The sequence below is a fragment of the Oryx dammah genome, unplaced genomic scaffold, assembly GCF_014754425.2.
Source record: "Oryx dammah isolate SB20612 unplaced genomic scaffold, SCBI_Odam_1.1 HiC_scaffold_28, whole genome shotgun sequence".
NCBI classification, from domain to species: Eukaryota; Metazoa; Chordata; class Mammalia; order Artiodactyla; family Bovidae; genus Oryx; species Oryx dammah.
Genome location: NW_024070212.1, coordinates 59,664,958 through 59,682,359, shown reverse-complemented (window position 1 = coordinate 59,682,359; position 17,402 = coordinate 59,664,958). Strand labels below are relative to the sequence as shown.

The window sequence follows — 17,402 nt, the reverse complement described above, 5'->3', positions numbered from 1 at the left end:
AATTAAGCCTTAATAGGTTGTTTTTTTTTTTTTTTAAGTGACTGTTCAAACCTTATGCTTTATCCAAAGTCACAGGACTAACCAGAGGTAGAACCTGAACTAGAATCCAAGTCTCCAGGTTTCCAGTTTGCTTACAAGACTGCTGTCTCCCATTTAATCCCAATGTACTCAGAGGCCCAATTTAATGTGGGGCACACAGACTTTATTTATATCTGACAAAGTAGACAATTATTTTATAAAAAATGGAGTTAAAGGAATATTGGTTAGTCAACATTTTATGAAGATTAATATTTTTGCCCCAGTTATTATTTACCTCCCTGTTTTCTCTAGACTGCAATCTGTCCCTGACTCCCTATCCATAGTCCCAAGGAATAGAAGTTTACTTTAACAATAATATGTAATTAAAGATGACAGTTAAAGATTAGGGGAAATGATGCTATAAGAGATTACTGGAGTAATCAAGCAAATAAGATGGTATAAAAATAAACCCTAAAAAATAACATTCTCATATGTATAGAGTAAAAGCTTTACATAAGAATAAACTTTGAAATTTAAACACAGCCCTCTGCTTTTTCTATTAATAATACTGGAAACTTAAAAATCTCATTATTAAATATGACAGAGAAACAATTACTGTAATATGACAACATTACTCTCTAAGTTCATGAAACAGATGATTATCACAAGAACCTTATGTTAGACTTTATTGGCTCTAATTCTGGTTGGCTTTGGCATCAGTCCCAATTTACAGAACCAACTAGGATGTGACATCATATACTATTTTCCAGACTTTCTAAACTTTATAACATTCCTATGGTTCCAGCTTTTTATTTGTTGGTATACTGTTTTGCATTTTGAATGCTTTGCTTCCCTAGATTATGTATCTTCTTAATCAGCATATGACTAATTGATCAAAAATTAGTAAAATATGCCAATGATATAATTGATAAACATTTATATTAGAGGCTGTTGCTGCTGCTGCAGCTAAGTCGCTTCAGTCGTGTCCGACTCTGTGCGACCCCATAGACAGCAGCCCACTAGGCTCCCTCATCCCTGGGATTCTCCAGGCAAGAACACTGGAGTGGGTTGCCATTTCCTTCTCCAATGCATGAAAGTGAAAAGTGAAAGTGAAGTCGCTCAGTCGTGTCTGACTCTTAGCAACCCCAAGGACTGCAGCAGACCAGGCTCCTCTGTCCATGGGATTTTCCAAGCAAGACTGCTGGAGCGGGGTGCCATTGCCTTCTCCAATATTATAGGCAACATATTCTAATTTTAGAATTTAATGATAAATACATTGTCTTGGGTTCAATCTGATGAGAATAGCTAAATAAAGAGACAACTTCAGTAAAGAAAGGACATTTTGACAAGCTTTTACCACTCTGTACTTGAGATTCCCATTTCCTTCCCCAAAATGAAAAATCATAAAACATCATTCATTCATTCATTCATTATTCGTATTGTCCTTTATTTAAGCCATTAATGTTCACATGGTCTCATGTTTTTGACCTGCTTCTCATCTTCACCCTCATAATATCAAAATCAAGTAAGATATGAGCAGAAGGTATGATGATGAGTGTTTTCCTTATTTTTCTAAGACAGATTTAAGTGTATATCATTATACACATATATGTGTATATAAGGATGCATGTTTATATATGTAATGTAATATTTTTCAAAAAAGTTATAAATGTTCATTGCAGAAAATTATGGAAAAATAAAATATTATTTTTAATTATCTATACTTTTATCACTTAGAATTAACCAATGCTAATACTTTTGTTTTCCTATAGCCTAAATAAATGACTATCTGAAAAAAGATTATATGCTTGTTCTCCGTGTTTATCAAAACCAACTAGAATTGTACCATTTGCCACAGAGTCAGAATAATATAAAGTTAATTTCCTAGCAGAGCAGCCAATTAACTTGATGAGAAGTCTAAAGGTAGCATGAAGTGTAATCTTTGTGAGTTTGAGGTGGCATGTTCAGTTTAGACAGATTAATTAAAACAACCAGGTACATGTTGTTATCATATTCAATTCACATCTTCTAATATTAAGGTTGTATTAGGTTTATAAAATGAGGAATTAATCCAGAGAGGTGCTAATTAAATGTAAATAAAGGCCATTATGAATTTCTCAATGGAACTCACAGGGCATTATTGGATTAAAAAAAAATAATAAGTATTGTCAATCAGATGCCCAGGTGGAAGGCTTTTCTATTTTTCAGTTTTAGGTTTTTCAAAGAACCATTATAACCAGGTAAACTTAATTAAATATTTATAAAAAGATTTGCTGACCATATTCTTGGGTGGTGTGCAATATGCTGCATATAATTATTTATTCACTCAAAGCAAAGATTTGTTTCATCAATAAAATGGCTCTAGATTTTCATTCACATCAAATTGTTTGGTTCACCAGGAAAAAATTCTGGAGTATAATTTTATTGTGGATCTTTTCCAAGAAAGTCATCCAAGTGTACTTCGCAGTTTCCAAATATATAGTATGAAATATGCTCATACTTCCCTTTCTCATTCAATTTGGTTTGAACATATCTATGTGGCTATAGGTATTAAGAATAAAATTCCTATGTATGTTGATTTAATAAATATGTGATGCTAAACTCCATGAAAAGGAAAAAACATAAATAGAAAGATTCACTTTGAAAAATGAATGCTTTTGAAAAATATTTTTGAAATATTATGATTAATAATCATTAGCTGAGCCTGAATAGTGTAATAATTTATTTGTCATTTTTCAGAAAAGTGGAAAATTGCAATTACAGTTGTTATGCTCTGACTTTAACTACAGTGTAGTATTTCCACTAAGCATATGGTTAATTAAAATACTGAATGAATTCGAGAGGCTTAGGTTGCCAGTTCACATATTTAGGAGAAAAACTCTCAAATGCTTTGCAGCTTCTCACCAAAACTAAATATAACCATACTTAGTTGTTAGTGTCAGTCATGTTAGAGTGCTTTGTTTTACTCAGTTAGTTGAGTTGCTTCCACAATTCCTTATATTAAAAATTTCACTCCTAAGTAATAATGTTTAAATATATATGCATCCAAATACTATTACTAGCTAGTAATATTGTATATTCTCAACAAATGTTTATTATTTTAAGTGGAACTTGAAGATGCAGATTAAGATGTCTGCTCTCAAGGAGCTTAATTTTAGATAATAAGACCAAAAATAAAGTAAAGTAAGATTAAACAAAGAAATCAGAAACATTATTAGAAAACTGAAGGCATTATACAACTCTGCCTACTAGGATGAAATCTTTCTTCCCTTTTGAAAGTAAAATTAATTTTCTGCATGTGCTTTCTCCCTGTTTTTGAAACTGAAATAATATTAATAACATTTTGTTATTGAAACAATACATTAGAAGACAAACAAATACAAAAGTATTTGCAGAATATTTTCAAGTTGAAATTTATGTTAAATAATAGGTTAAATTCATCTATTGTTTGAATGGTTATTCATGACGATATTTTTACCTTTCATATTATTTGACCAGTGTGTCTTTACCATGATAATTACTCCAACAAAGAAATTCTGGAATGTTCTTTCTGATACATATTTACTGTTACATACTGAAGGATTTTTCTTAGTGAGATAAAGTAGCAGGTCTAATTTCTTCCAAGACTGTAGGACATTTTTTCAATTGTATTTCAAGCCAAATGAAACTATCAACAGCATGTATCTAAAGGTGGGCCTGGAGATTTTGGCCTTCTATGCAGACAAGAAAGTGAAGCTCAGGTATGCTTTTCCTTCTAGACCTTCTATCTTTCTTAAGTCTATTAATGAACACTTTACTAGATGAGGAAATTCATCACTCAGTAGTAGTTCTCTTAACATCAGAGAATTTTCAAATGTGGCGGTAATGTTCTACCAAAGATTGTAGACATGTATAGAAAGCAAATTATTATTGGATATCTTAAATCTCAGCACAAACCTTGTTTCTTCTACTTACTAGGTGGGTGGCATAAGGCAATTTGTTTAACCTCCTCTGAAATATAAGGATAATAATTATTATTATTTAAGATTATTGTAAGGATAACATGTAACTGCCAGAGATGGTAACTGGCATGCAAAGGATGATCAATGAATAGTACCTATATTCTTATTTGATCTTATATAAAAGTCATTTAACATCTTCAGAAAGGATTAGTAGGTCAAGTAGTTACAAGCATATATTATTTTTAAGAAAACTTTCCCAAATATACTGTTATATCAAGAAAATGCAATATTAGTTAATATTTATGTACCCAACACAGAACAAATAAATATATAAAACAAATATTATAGATCTAAAGAGAGAAATAGAAACACAATAAGAGTAGGAGACTTCAACACTCTACTTTCAACAATGGATAAGGAGACATTGGATTAAACTGTATCTTAGATCAAATGAACCTAACAAGCAGTTATAGAACATTTTGTCCAACAGTCTCATAGTACACATTCTTCTCAAACATGTATGGACCATTCTCCAAGAAAGAACATGTGCTAGTTCACAAAACCTTTCAATGAATACAAGAAAATTGAATTCATATCAAGCATGTTTTATAACCATAATAATATAAAAGTAGAAATACAAGAAGAAAATTGAAAAATTCATAAATATGTGGAAATTAAATAACACTTTCTTAAACAATGAAAGGATCAAAGAAGAAACCAAAGCAGAAATCAAAATATACATTGAAACAATTTAAAATGGAAATACAACATACCAACGTTTATGGGATACAGGAAAGCCATTCTAAAGAGAAGTTTATAGCAATAAACATTACATGAAAAAATCCCAAATATACGACCTGATTTCATACTGAAAGGAACTGTAAAAAGAATTAATGAAGCCCAAAGTTAGCAGAAGGAAGGACATAACAAAGATCACAGTGAAAAATAAATGAAACAAAGACTAAAAAACTAACAGAAAAGAGCTACAAAAGTAACAGTTGATTTTTTGAAAAGAGTTAAAAATAGACAAATCTTTAACTAGAATTACAAAAGAAAAAAAAAGGACACAAATAAATAAAATTAGAAATGAAAGAGGGGCCATGACAACTGTTAACACAGAAATACAAAGGATCATTAAAGACTACTATGAACAATGATAGGGCAACAGATTGATTCACCTAGAAGAAATGGATAAATTCCTAGGGAGACTCAACCTATCAAGACTAAATCATAAAGAAATAGAAAAATCTGAACAGACCAATTCTGGTAAGGAGATTGAATGTGTAATCAAAATTTTCTCAGCAAAGAAAAGTTCCAATACAGACAGCTTCACTGGTGAATTCTTTCAAATATTTAAATAGCAATCTTTCTCAAACTCTTTCAAAAAATCAAAGAGGAGGGAAGACTTTCAAATGTGTGATGTTGTTATTCAGTCTCCAAGTCATGTCTGACTGTTTGTGACTCCATGGACTGCAGAATGCCAGGCTACCCTGTCCTTCACTATCTGCCAGAGTTTGCTCAAATTCATGTCAACTGAGTCAGTGATGTTTTCTAACTATCTTATCCTCTGTCACCCCCTTCTCCTTTTTCTTTCAATCTTTCCCAGCAACGAGGTCTTTTCCAATAAGATGGCTCTTCACAGCAGGTGGCCAAAGTATTGGAGTTTCAGCTTCCCCATCAGTCCTTCAAGTGAACATTTAGGATTCATTTCCTTTTGGATTGACTGATTTGATCCCCTTGCAGTCCAAGGGACTTTCAAGAGTCTTCTCTAGCACCAAAATGGATGTCCCAGCAGATGCTAGTGGTAAAGAATCCATCTGCCAGTGCAGAAGATGCAAGAGGCTTGGATTCAATCCCTGGGATGGGAAGATACCCTGGAGTAGGAATTGGCAACCTAATCCAGCATTCTTGCCTGGAAAATTCCATGGACGGAAGGAGCCTGAAAGGCTACAGTCCATGGGACTGTGAAAAGTTGGACACTACTGAGTGCTTGATCATAATTTCTAAATGTGTGTTATGAGACTATTATTATCCTAAACCAAAACCAGATAAGAACTTTACAAGAAAAGAAATGGTCCCAATATCCCTGATAAATAGAAATGTAAAAATCCTCAACAAAATATTAGCAAACTGAATTTTCAGACATGCATTTAAATGGTCACATACCATGACCAAGTGTGATTTATCCTGGGGTGCAAAAATGATTCAACAAAGGGTGCAAAATGATTCAAAAAATAAATGTGACATGCCACATTAATAGAACGAAAGATAAGAGAGTAACATGGAAACTTACATTACCATACGTAAAATAGATAGCCAACAGGAATTTGCTGTATGGCTCAGGAAACAAACAGGGGCTTTGTATCAACCTAGAGGGGTGGGATGGAGAGGGAGGTGGGAGGGAGGTTCAAAGGGAGAGGAAGATAGGAAGGAGTTTCAAAAGGTATACGTGTAAACCTGTGACTGATTCATGTTAGGCTTGACAGAAAACAGCAAAATTCTGTAAAGCAATTGTCTTTCAATAAAAGGTAAATTAATTGAAAAAATCACATGATCATCAACATAGATAGAGGTAAACAATTTTCAACATCCTTATATAATAAAAACTTTCAGCAAATTGGTTATGAATGGAATGTACCTAGCCATAATAAAGGCCAGATGTGACAAAAATCATGCTCAATGGTAAAAGCTGAAAAACATTTCTGCTAAGATCAAGAATAAGACAAGAATGTCCACATTTACCACTTTTATTCAACATAGTACTGAATTTCAGAGCAATTATGCAATTAAAAATAGAAAAAAATGCTTCCACACTGGAATAGAAGTAAAACTGCCTCAGTCTGCATATGATATATGTGGAGAAACCTATATGTGCACATGTGGGTGCATTCAAAGTCACTTCAGGCACGCCTGACTCTCTGTGACCCTATGGACCATGGCCCACCAGGCTCCTCTGTCCATGGGATTCTCCAGGAAAGAATACTGAAGTGGGTTGCCATGCCCTCCTCCAGGGGATCCCAAGGTCTAAGGATCAAATCCACATCTCTTAAATCTCCTGCAGTGGCAGGTAGTGCTACCTAGGAAATCCCTGGGGAAAAACCCATAGACTGCACACACACACACAAAAACAAATGCTAATACTTAGAAACAAATTCAGTAAAATTGCAGGATACAAAAGGGCTGGGCCAAGCAGAAGTAACACTCAGTTGTGGATGTGTCTGGTGGGAAAAGTAATATCTGCTGATGTAAAGAACAATAATGCATAGGAACCTGGAATGTTAGGTCCATAAGTCAAAGTAAATTGGGCATGGTCAAGCAGCAGATGGCAAGAGTGAGCATCAACATTTTAGATATCAGTGAACTAAAATGGATGGGAATGGGTGAATTTAATTCAGATGACCATTATGTCTACTACTGAGGGAAAGAATCCCTTAGAAGAAATGGCATAGTTAACAAGAGTCCAAAATGCAGTCGTGGGTGCAATCTCAAAAACAACAGAATGATCTTGCTTCCTCTCCGAGGCAAACCATTCAGCATCACAATAATCCAAGTCTATGACCCAATTATTAATGCCAAAGAAGCTGAAGTTTAATGGTTCTATCAAGACCTTCCAGAAGTAGCACCAAAATAAGATGTGCTTTTCGTCATAGGATACTGAAAGGCAAAAGCAGGAAGTCAGGAGATACCTGGAGTAACAGGCAAGTTTGGCCTTGAAGTACAAAATGAAGCAGGGCAAAGGCCAACAGAGTTTTGTCAAGAGAACACACTGGTCATAGCAAAACCCCCTTGCAACAGCACAAGAGGTGACTCTAATATGGACACCACCAGATGGTCGATACCAATATCAGCTTGATTATATTCTTCACAGTTGAAGATGGAGAAGCTCTATATAGTCAGCAAAACAAGACCTGGAGCTGACTGTGGCTCACATCATGAGCTCCTTACTGCAAAATTCAGGCCAAACTGAAGAATATAGGGGAAATCACCAGGCCATTCAGGTATGAACTAAATCAAATCCCTTATGATTATACAATGGAGGTGAGAAATAGATTCAGGAGATTAGATCTGGTAGACAGAGTGCCTGAAGAACTATGGATGGAAGTTCATAACATTGTGCAGGAGGCAGTGACAAAAACCATCCCAAAGAAAAAGAAATGAAAGAAGGCAAAATGGTTCTCTAAGAATGCCTTACAAATAACCAAGGAAACAAGAGAAGTGAAAAGCAAAGGAGAAAGGAAAAGATATATCCAACTGAATGCAAAGTTCCAGAGAAAAGCAAGGAGACATAAGAAAACTTTCTTAAGTGAACATTGCAAAGAAATAGAGGAAAACAATAGAGTGGAAAATACTAGAAATCTGTTTGAGAAAACTAGAAATACCAAGCAAAAGTTTCCTGAAAAGATGGGCACAATAAATGACAGAAACAGTAAGCCCCTAACAGAAGCAGAAGATATTAAGAAAACGTGGCGAGAATACACAAAAGAACTATACAAAGAAGGTCCCAATGACCAGGATAGTCACGATAGTGTGGTCATTCACCTAGAACCCACCATCCTGGAGTGTGAAGTCAGGTGGGCCTTAGGAAGCATTACTACAAACAAAGTTAGTGGAGGTGATGAAATTCCAGCTGAGCTATTTAAAATCCTAAAAGCTGATGTCATTAAAGTGCTACACTCAGTATGTCAGCAAATTTAGAAAACTCAGCAGTGGCCACAAGACTGGAAAATGTATTTTCATTCCAATCCCAAAGAAGTTTTGATCATTGATCAGGGAACTACAATCCTGCAAGCCACACCATGAAGCCAAAAATGAAAAGAAAAATGGGTTAAAGATCTGAATATGAGACCCGAAACCATAAAGCACTAGAAGACATACGTGATAAACTTCTTGACATTGGTCTTGGCAAAGATTTTTTGAATTTGACAACAAAAACACAACCAACAAAAGTGAAACTAAACAAGTGGGATTACATCAAACCAAAAAGCTTTTGCACAGGAAACCGTCAATAAAATGAAAAGGCAACCTGCTGAATGGAAGAAAATATTTGCAAATCAGAGTTAATATACAAAATACATTTTGAAAACCCATACAGCTCAATAAGAAAATAAATCTGATTAAAGAATGGGTATAGACTGGTTTCAAATAGGAAAAGGAGTACATCAAGCCTGTATATTGTCACCCTGCTTATTTAACTTATATGCAGAGTACATCATGAGAAATGCTGGGCTGGAGGAAGCAGAAACTGGAATCAAGATTCCCAGGAGAAATATCAATAACCTCAGATATGCAGACGACACCACCCTTATGGCAGAAAGTAAAGAGGAACTAAAAAGCCTCTTGATGAAAGTGAAAGAGGAGAGTGAAAAAGTTGGCTTAAAGCTTCACATTCAGAAAACTAAGATCATGGCATCTGGTCCCATCACTTCATGGAAAATAGATGGGGAAACAGTGGAAACAGTGTCAAACTTTATTTTTCTGTGCTCCAAAATCACTGCATATGGTGATTGCAGCCATGAAATTAAAAGACACTTACTCCTTGGAAGGAAAGCTATGGCCAACCTAGACAGCATATTTAAAAGCAGACACATCACTTTGTCAACAAGGGTCCGACTAGTCAAGGCTATGGTTTTTCCAGTGGTCATGTATGGATGTAAGATTTGTACTATAAAGAAAGCTGAGCACTGAAGAATTGATGCTTTTGAACTGTGGTGTTGGAGCAGACTCTTGAGAGCCACTTGGACTATAAGGAGATCCAACCAGTCCATCCTAAAGGAGATCAGTCCTGGGTGTTCATTGGAAGGACTAATGCTGAAGCTGAAACTCCAATACTTTGGCCACCTGATGCGAAGAGCTGACTCATTTGGAAAGACCCTGATGCTGGGAAAGTTGGAGAGCAGGAGGAGAAGGGGATGACAGAGGATGAGATGGTTGGATGGCATCACCGACTCAATATGGACAGGGAGGCCTGGGGTGCTGTGGTTCACGGGGTTGCAAAGAGTTGGACATGGCTGAACGACTGAGCTGAACTGACAGGCACAGTATAATGAATATACAATAATGTTGTACTATAATGATGTAATATTGGTACATATTGCATCAATGGCAATAATAACATTAAATGTATCAAAGTAATGTGCTATATATCTTAACTTTACAAAATATAGCATGTCACATTTATCAAATTAAAGCACGTGCATACATACACACATAATTAGTAAAAAATAAAAATTGAGCAGAGAAAGTAAAAGACAGTTTCTAAAGTAGAGATACAAATGGCCAAAAGGTATAGGAAAAGATGTTCACCACTAATCATTGAAAGTGAAAGTGAAGTTGGTCAGTTGTGTCTGACTCTGCGACCCCATGAACTGTAGGTAGCCTGCCAGACTTCTCTGTCCATGGGATTCTTCAGGCAAGAATACTGTAGTGGGTTGCCATTTCCTTCTCCAGGGGATCTACCCAACCCAGGAATCAAACCCAGGTTTCCCATATTGCAGGCAGACTCCTTACTGTCTAAACCACCAGGGAAGTCCCTAAACATTAGGAACATGCAAATCAAAACCACGATGAGATATCACTTCCTCTGTTAGCCTGGCTATTAACAGCAAAAAAAGTTCTTTAAAGTATGTGAAGAAGAGGAAACCCTTGTACACTGTTGGTGGCACTGTGAAATAGTTTAATTACTATGTAAAACAATATGAGTTCCTCAAAGAATTAAAAATAAAACTATCATATGATACAGCGATCTCACTTCTAGGTATATATATATAACAAAATAATAGCAGGATCTCAAAGATATATCTGCACTCCCATGTTCATTGCAGCATTAACCACTATAGTCAAATATGAAAACAACATGTGTCCATCAACTCATGAATGAACAATGAAATATTATTCAGACATGAGAAGGCAGGCTATCCTGCCATATGCAAAAACATGGGTGGAACTTGAGAGCATACAATAAGTGAAATAAGTGAGATTGAGAAAGACAAAAACTGCATTAACTTACTTGTTGTTCAGCTGCTCAGTTGTGTCTGACTCTTTGCAACCCCATGGACTGCAGCAGGGCAGGCTTCCCTATCCTTCACTATCTCCCAGAGCTTGTTTTAACTCACATTCATTGAGGTGGTGATGCCATCCAACCAACCTGTTGTCTGTCCTCCCATCCTCTTCCTGCCTTCAAACTTCCCCAGGATCAGGGTCTTTTCCAATGAGTCAGTTCTTCACATCAGGTGGCCAAAATATTAGAGCTTCAGCTTCAGCACCAGTCTTTCCAATGAATATTCAGGACTGATTTACTTTAGGATGGACTGATTTGATCTCTTTGCAGTCCAAAGGACTCTCTCTCAAGAGTCTTCTCCAACTCCACAGTTCAAAAGCATCAGTTCTTCAGTGCTCAGCCTTCTTAGCTCACTTAATTTTGGAAAAGAAATAAGTCATAGAAAATTAAGTCATAGAAAAAACTGAAATCACAGGAACAGAGATTAAATGATTGCTACAGGGGACTGAGGTTTGGGAGAAAGGGGGAGATACTGTTTGAAAAGCACAAACTTCTAGTCATAAGATGCATAAATCCTAAGGATATGATGTACAGCATAATGATTATAGGTAACACTACTGTGTTATATACTTGAAAGTTCCTAAGAGTGAAGATTTTAAATATTCTTACTAGTGAAAAGAAATGTAATTATATGATGTGATCCAGGTATTAGCTAATCCCAGAATGGCAATCATTTTGCAATATGTAAGTTTATCAAATCAACACTTTGAACACCTTAAACTTACACAGTGTTATGTGTCAATTATATGACAATAAAGCTGGAAAAAAAGAGAAAAATAAAAGTAAATCAAGTGATAAGTAACCCACTTTCTGCACAGGGAAAAATGCATAGGCCATTCAATTTAGAGAAGCCAAATTAAGGCCAGGATTCTCATGACCAAGAGAGCATTTTATGCAAGGTGCTAGGAGATTGGGAGTGAACTTCGGAATATTTACTCACAAGAGAATCCAAGAAGGACAAAGGAAGAAAGAGTAAGCTTTTTCATCAGTGAATGCAGTTTGTATAATTTTATTCTTCATGAGGCTAGCATACTGTTAGATTGTAGATGCTACTTATTGCAGTATTATTGTTTGGTTAATTGGAAAAAGTGGCCCTACCTACAGTATTTGAGAATGCACTTAGGCAAGTGTCATAAAGAAGAGGAGACAGTGAAAGACATTCTGGTAAATGATGTGATTCTAGTTCTTGGGAAAAAGGTCAAATGAAATTTATAACATGGCTTCCCTGGTGGGTCAGTGGTAAAGAATCTGCCTACCAATGCAGGGGACAATGGTTCGATCCCTGGTTTAGGAAGATCCCACGTGCCTGTGCTCTAGAGCCCGGGAGCCACAATTAAGGAGCCCAAGTGCTGCAGCTGCTGAAGCCGGTATGCCCTGGCCCTTGTGCTCTGCAACGAGAGAAGCCATCGCAGTGAGATGCTGACACGCTGCAGCTAGAGAGTAGCCCCTGCTCGCCATAACTAGAGAAGAGCCCATGCAGTAACAAAGACCCAGCACAGCCAAAAATAAATAAATAAAAAAAATTGTTAAAGACATTTTCTAAACACCAGTTTTTTTTTTTTTACTTTACAATTCTGTATTGGTTTTGCCATACATTAACATGGATCCACCAATTTATTTATTTTTTATTTTACTTTACAATTCTGTATTGGTTTTGCCATACATTGACATGAATCCACCACGGGTAAAACCTAACTCTAACCCAAACAAACTTTTCCATGTAACTTTGAATATTTTCCCCTTCATGAGTCATCTCTGAGCATTTGAGTATCATAATATCTCCCAACCCCAAACATATACTATAATCCAGTCACACCATCTTATTCACATAATACAGAATGTTCTCAACTAGCCCCTTTGATTGACTGTAATCGATTCTGTCAGAGTGAATTAATATAAATATGAAAGTGAATATTTGGAAAGTGAGAACAGAGACAATATCACTCAGCTGTTTCTATTTTGAATGCTTTTTAAATCACATTATTTGGAAGGTATTTTTGAAAATCCTGGTTTGCAGCACAGAAAAACAAACAAACAAAAAATATGACCATGATAAACTTTGTATTTCAAAAAAAATATTCTAAATATAGAAAAGATAAGAAATATTTTTACTGACTATGATTGTGGGGTTTTATTTCAGGAGTGAGTAGATAAGAAGGGGAAGATGGTTCACCTTTATTTCCATAAACCATGGTTTTATATTAATAGTTTGATGCCAATATGAACTCTTCTGATGCTAAATTTAAAAGTATTTTCTAGTAATTTGTACCATTTTTATGTTAATAGCTATATTATTGAAACTTAAAATATGGAATTTTATCACACACACATTTTCATAAACAAGAGCAAAGCATTTTCCTTCTGTGAATTAAGTGAGATATTTCTTCAGTAATTTCGTCTTTTCTATTTTTGCCTTTTTTGAGTTTTTAATAGTTCCTTTCTTCTTTTTTGTGTACTTCCAACAATTCCTACATGAAAACAAAACACCAAACAAATATATATCTACCTTGATTGAAATCAGTTTAAATAAAAACATAGTAAAAGGGCTTCTTTGAATTTTGAAACAACAGTTTGGTTTTTTAATAATATATAAAACATATGCTTCTATCGGTGATGTAGTTAACACTTTGAAAAATTATCACATTCAAGGAGTTAGGCTGAAATGGAAAATCAAAACATTTGTTTTTGGTCCAAGGATAAATAGGCTATTTCTTTAAAACTCATATTACATAAAACATAAATATTTTAGACAAATACAATCATTAATTATAAAGAATGCTTTTTTTCCATTTAAATAGATTCCTTGGTAATACAGTGCAATGGTGAACAAAGTGGATTTGGGGAGGTTCAGTTAACTGGATCAGCTTTCTATTGCTTTATTCTCCAGTTTACTAAAACCAAGGAAGTTATCTCATTAATTTATCTGTAAAAGTACAATAATTGTATTATTGTTTTAACATCTAGGATTATTTGAGGATTAAATGGGAAGCATTTCATACTTAACACACATGAGATATTATTTATCTAGAAGATTATGCAACTATTTACAAATGGGATTTATAAAGCTAATAAGTGTCTTGGAAATAGAATTATATTGAAATACCTGTTTATGTAGAAAATATACATAGTCTCAGGAGGAATAAGAAGAGACTGGTAGAGCAGACAGTAAAAAACTTGCCTGCAATACAGGAGACCTGGGTTCAATTCCTGAGTGTAGAAGATCCCCTGGAGGAGGGCATGGCAATCCACTCCAGTATTCTTGCCTGGAGAATCCCATGAACAGAGGAGCTTAGCAGCTATAGACCATGGAGACGCAGAGAGCTGGACACGACTGAAACGACCTAGCACACACAGTGGGGGGAAAGTACTTCAAGAATTTTCAGGGAGATTCTAAAATGTCTCTCTATGTTCCCCCTCTGGCTCCCCAGTGGTAAAATCTGATTGTACTTTCTAAATAAGGAAACTTCTATTATGGTGTTGCCATTGTTCAGTCACTAAGTCCTGTCCAACTCTTTGTGACCCCGTGGACTGCAACACGCCAGGCTCCTCTGTCCTCCACTATCTCCTAGATTTTGCTCAAATTCGTGTCCACTGAATTGGTAATGCTATCTAGCCATCTCATACTCTGTATCCTTATCTCCTTTAACCTTCAATCTTTCTCAGAATCAGGGTCTTTTCCAATGAGTTGGCTCTTTACATCAGGTGGACAAAGTATTGGAGCTTCACCTTCAGCAACAGTCCTTCTAATGAGTATTCAGGGTTGATTTCCTTTAGGATGGACTGGTTGGCTCTCCTTGAAGTCCAAGGGACTCTCAAGCATCTTCTCTAACACCACAGTTCAAAAACATGAATTCTTCAGTGCTCAGCTTTCTTGACTCTTACATCCATACATGACTATTGGGAAAAACCATAGCTTTGACTATACAGACATTTGTTGGCAATGTGATGTCTCTGTTTTTCAATATGCTGTCTAGATTTGTCAAAACTTTCCTTACAAGGAACATGTGTCTTTCAATTTCATGGCTGAAGTCACCATCCACAGTGATTTGGGAATGAAAGAAAATAAAATCTGTCACTGTTCCCCATTGTTCCCCTTCTTTTTGTTATGAAGTGATAGGACTAGCGCCATGATCTTAGTTTTTTTTTTTAATGTTTCAAGCCAGCTTTTTCACTCTCCTCCTTCACCTGAATCAAGAGTCTCTTTAGTTCCTCTTCACTTTCTACCATTAGAATGGTATCGTCGGCATATCTGAGGTTGTTGATATTTCTCCCAGCAATATTGATTCCAGCTTGTGATTCATCCACCTGAGAATTTTGCATGATGTACTCTGCATGTAAGTTAAATAAGCAAGGTGACAATATACAGCCTTGTCATACTCCTTTCCCTATTTGGAATGGGTTCATTGTCCCATATCTGATTATAACTACTATCTCTTGACCTGCATACAGTTCTCTCAGGTGACAGGTAAGGTGGCCTGGTACTATCATCTCCTTAAGAATTTTCCACAGTTTGATGTGATCTACACACAGTCTTCAGTGTAGTCAATGAAGCAGAAGTAGTTTTTCTGGAAACTCCCTTGCTTTCTCCGTTATCCAACAAATGCTGGCAATTTTGCCTCTGATTCCTCTACCTTTTCTAAACCAAGCTAGCACATCTGGACGCTCTCAGTTCACCAACTGCTAAAGCCTAGCTTGAAGGATTTTGAACATTACCTTTCTAGCATGTGAAATGAGCTCAACTGTACAGTAGTTTCAACATTCTTTGGCATTACCCTTCTTTGAGATTGGAATGAAAACTGACCTTTTCCAGTCATGTGGACACTCCCAAGTTTTCCAAATTTTCTGACATATTGAGTATAGCACTTTAACAGCACCATCTTTCTGGGTTTTAAATAGCTCTGCTTGAATTCCATAATGTGCACTAACTTTGTTCTTAGTAATGCTTCCTAAGGTCCACTTGATTTCACGTACCCGGATATCTGGCTCTAGGTGAGTGATTGCATTATTGTGGTCATTTGAGTCATTAAGACCTTTCATGTATGGTTCTTCTCTGTATTCTTGTCACTTTGTCTTAATCGCTTCTGCTTCTGTTGGGTCTTGCCATTTATGTCCTTTATCATGCCATCCTTACATGAGATGTTCCCTTGATATCTCCAAGTTTCTTGAAGAAATTGCTAGTCTTTTCTGTTTTCCACTATTTCTCTGCATTGTTCATTGAAGAAGGCCTTCTTATCTCCCTTTGCTATTCTATGGAACTCTGCTTTCAGTTGGGTATATCTTTCCCTTTCAACAACAACAACAATTTTGGTACTATCTTGTTTAAATGAGATGGAAGCTACCTGATAATGATCTTTTATCAAGTCCCAGCACATATTGGCATTTAGTGGTTTGACCCTGGGAAACTGATGAGACTTTGTTTTATGAAATCTCAGACCTTACTTTTTCAGCATCTGATCTTAGATTTTTCAAAACTACTATCATCTTCTTAAAAATGGGAGTTCGTGTTAAGGAGATAATATTTTTTAAAAGTATTTTTTTTCATTCGTTCATAATATAATGTTGTTGTTCAGTCACCCATGCATGTCTGACTCTGCAACCCCATGGACTGCAGCACTCCAGGCCTCTCTGTCCCTCACCATTACCAGAAGTTTGCCCAAGTGCATGTCCATTGCCTTGGTGATGCCATCCAGCCATCTCATCCTCTGATGCCCCTTCTCCTTCTGCCCTCAGTCTTTCCCAGCATCAGGGACTTTTCCAATGAGTTGCTGTTGGCATCAGGTGACCAAAACACCGGAGCTTTACTTCAGCTCAGTCGTTCCACTGAGTATTCAGGGTTGATTTCCCTTATTATTGACTGGTTTGATCTCCTTGCTATCCAAGGGACTCTCAGGAGTCTTCTCCAGCATCACAATGACAATGCAAAGGCATCAAATCTTTGGCATTCTTCCTTCTTTACAGTCCAGTTCTCACAACCGAATGTGACCACTGGGAAGAGTACAGCCTTGAGCATATGGACTTTTGTTGGTAGAGTAATACCTCTGCTTTTCAACACAATGTGTAGGTTTGTCATAGCTCTATTTTCAAAGAAGATCACCTATTTCAAGTCTAGCTATGCAACTTACTAAATATATAGTTTTGACAAGTTACTCAGCCTCTTGGCTTCCATTTTTTTTCATCTAAAAACTGAGGACAATTCTTAATTTGTGAGGTGTCTTGATGATTAAATGACCATTATACAATAGAGGAAAAGAAAGAAAAAGAAAGGAAAGGAAAGAAAAGGGAAGAGAAGGGAGACAAAGAAAGGGATATAGGGGTAAACTGAAGGAAGCAAAGAAAGTAGGAAAGAAGAAAAGAAAGAAGAAAGGAAGGAAGAAGAAACTAGCTGA

At 36.0% G+C, this 17,402-nt stretch overlaps 1 long non-coding RNA gene across 1 annotated transcript; it reads right to left on the bottom strand.

The window, feature by feature from the left end:
• Nucleotides 1-995: 995 nt before the first annotated feature.
• Nucleotides 996-16,765, bottom strand: LOC120856952. Its single transcript, XR_005719527.1, has 3 exons — nt 16,606-16,765; nt 6,548-6,550; nt 996-1,008 (listed from the first exon to the last, which is right to left on the bottom strand). It is a non-coding gene; the product is annotated as an uncharacterized LOC120856952 (long non-coding RNA).
• Nucleotides 16,766-17,402: the final 637 nt, after the last annotated feature.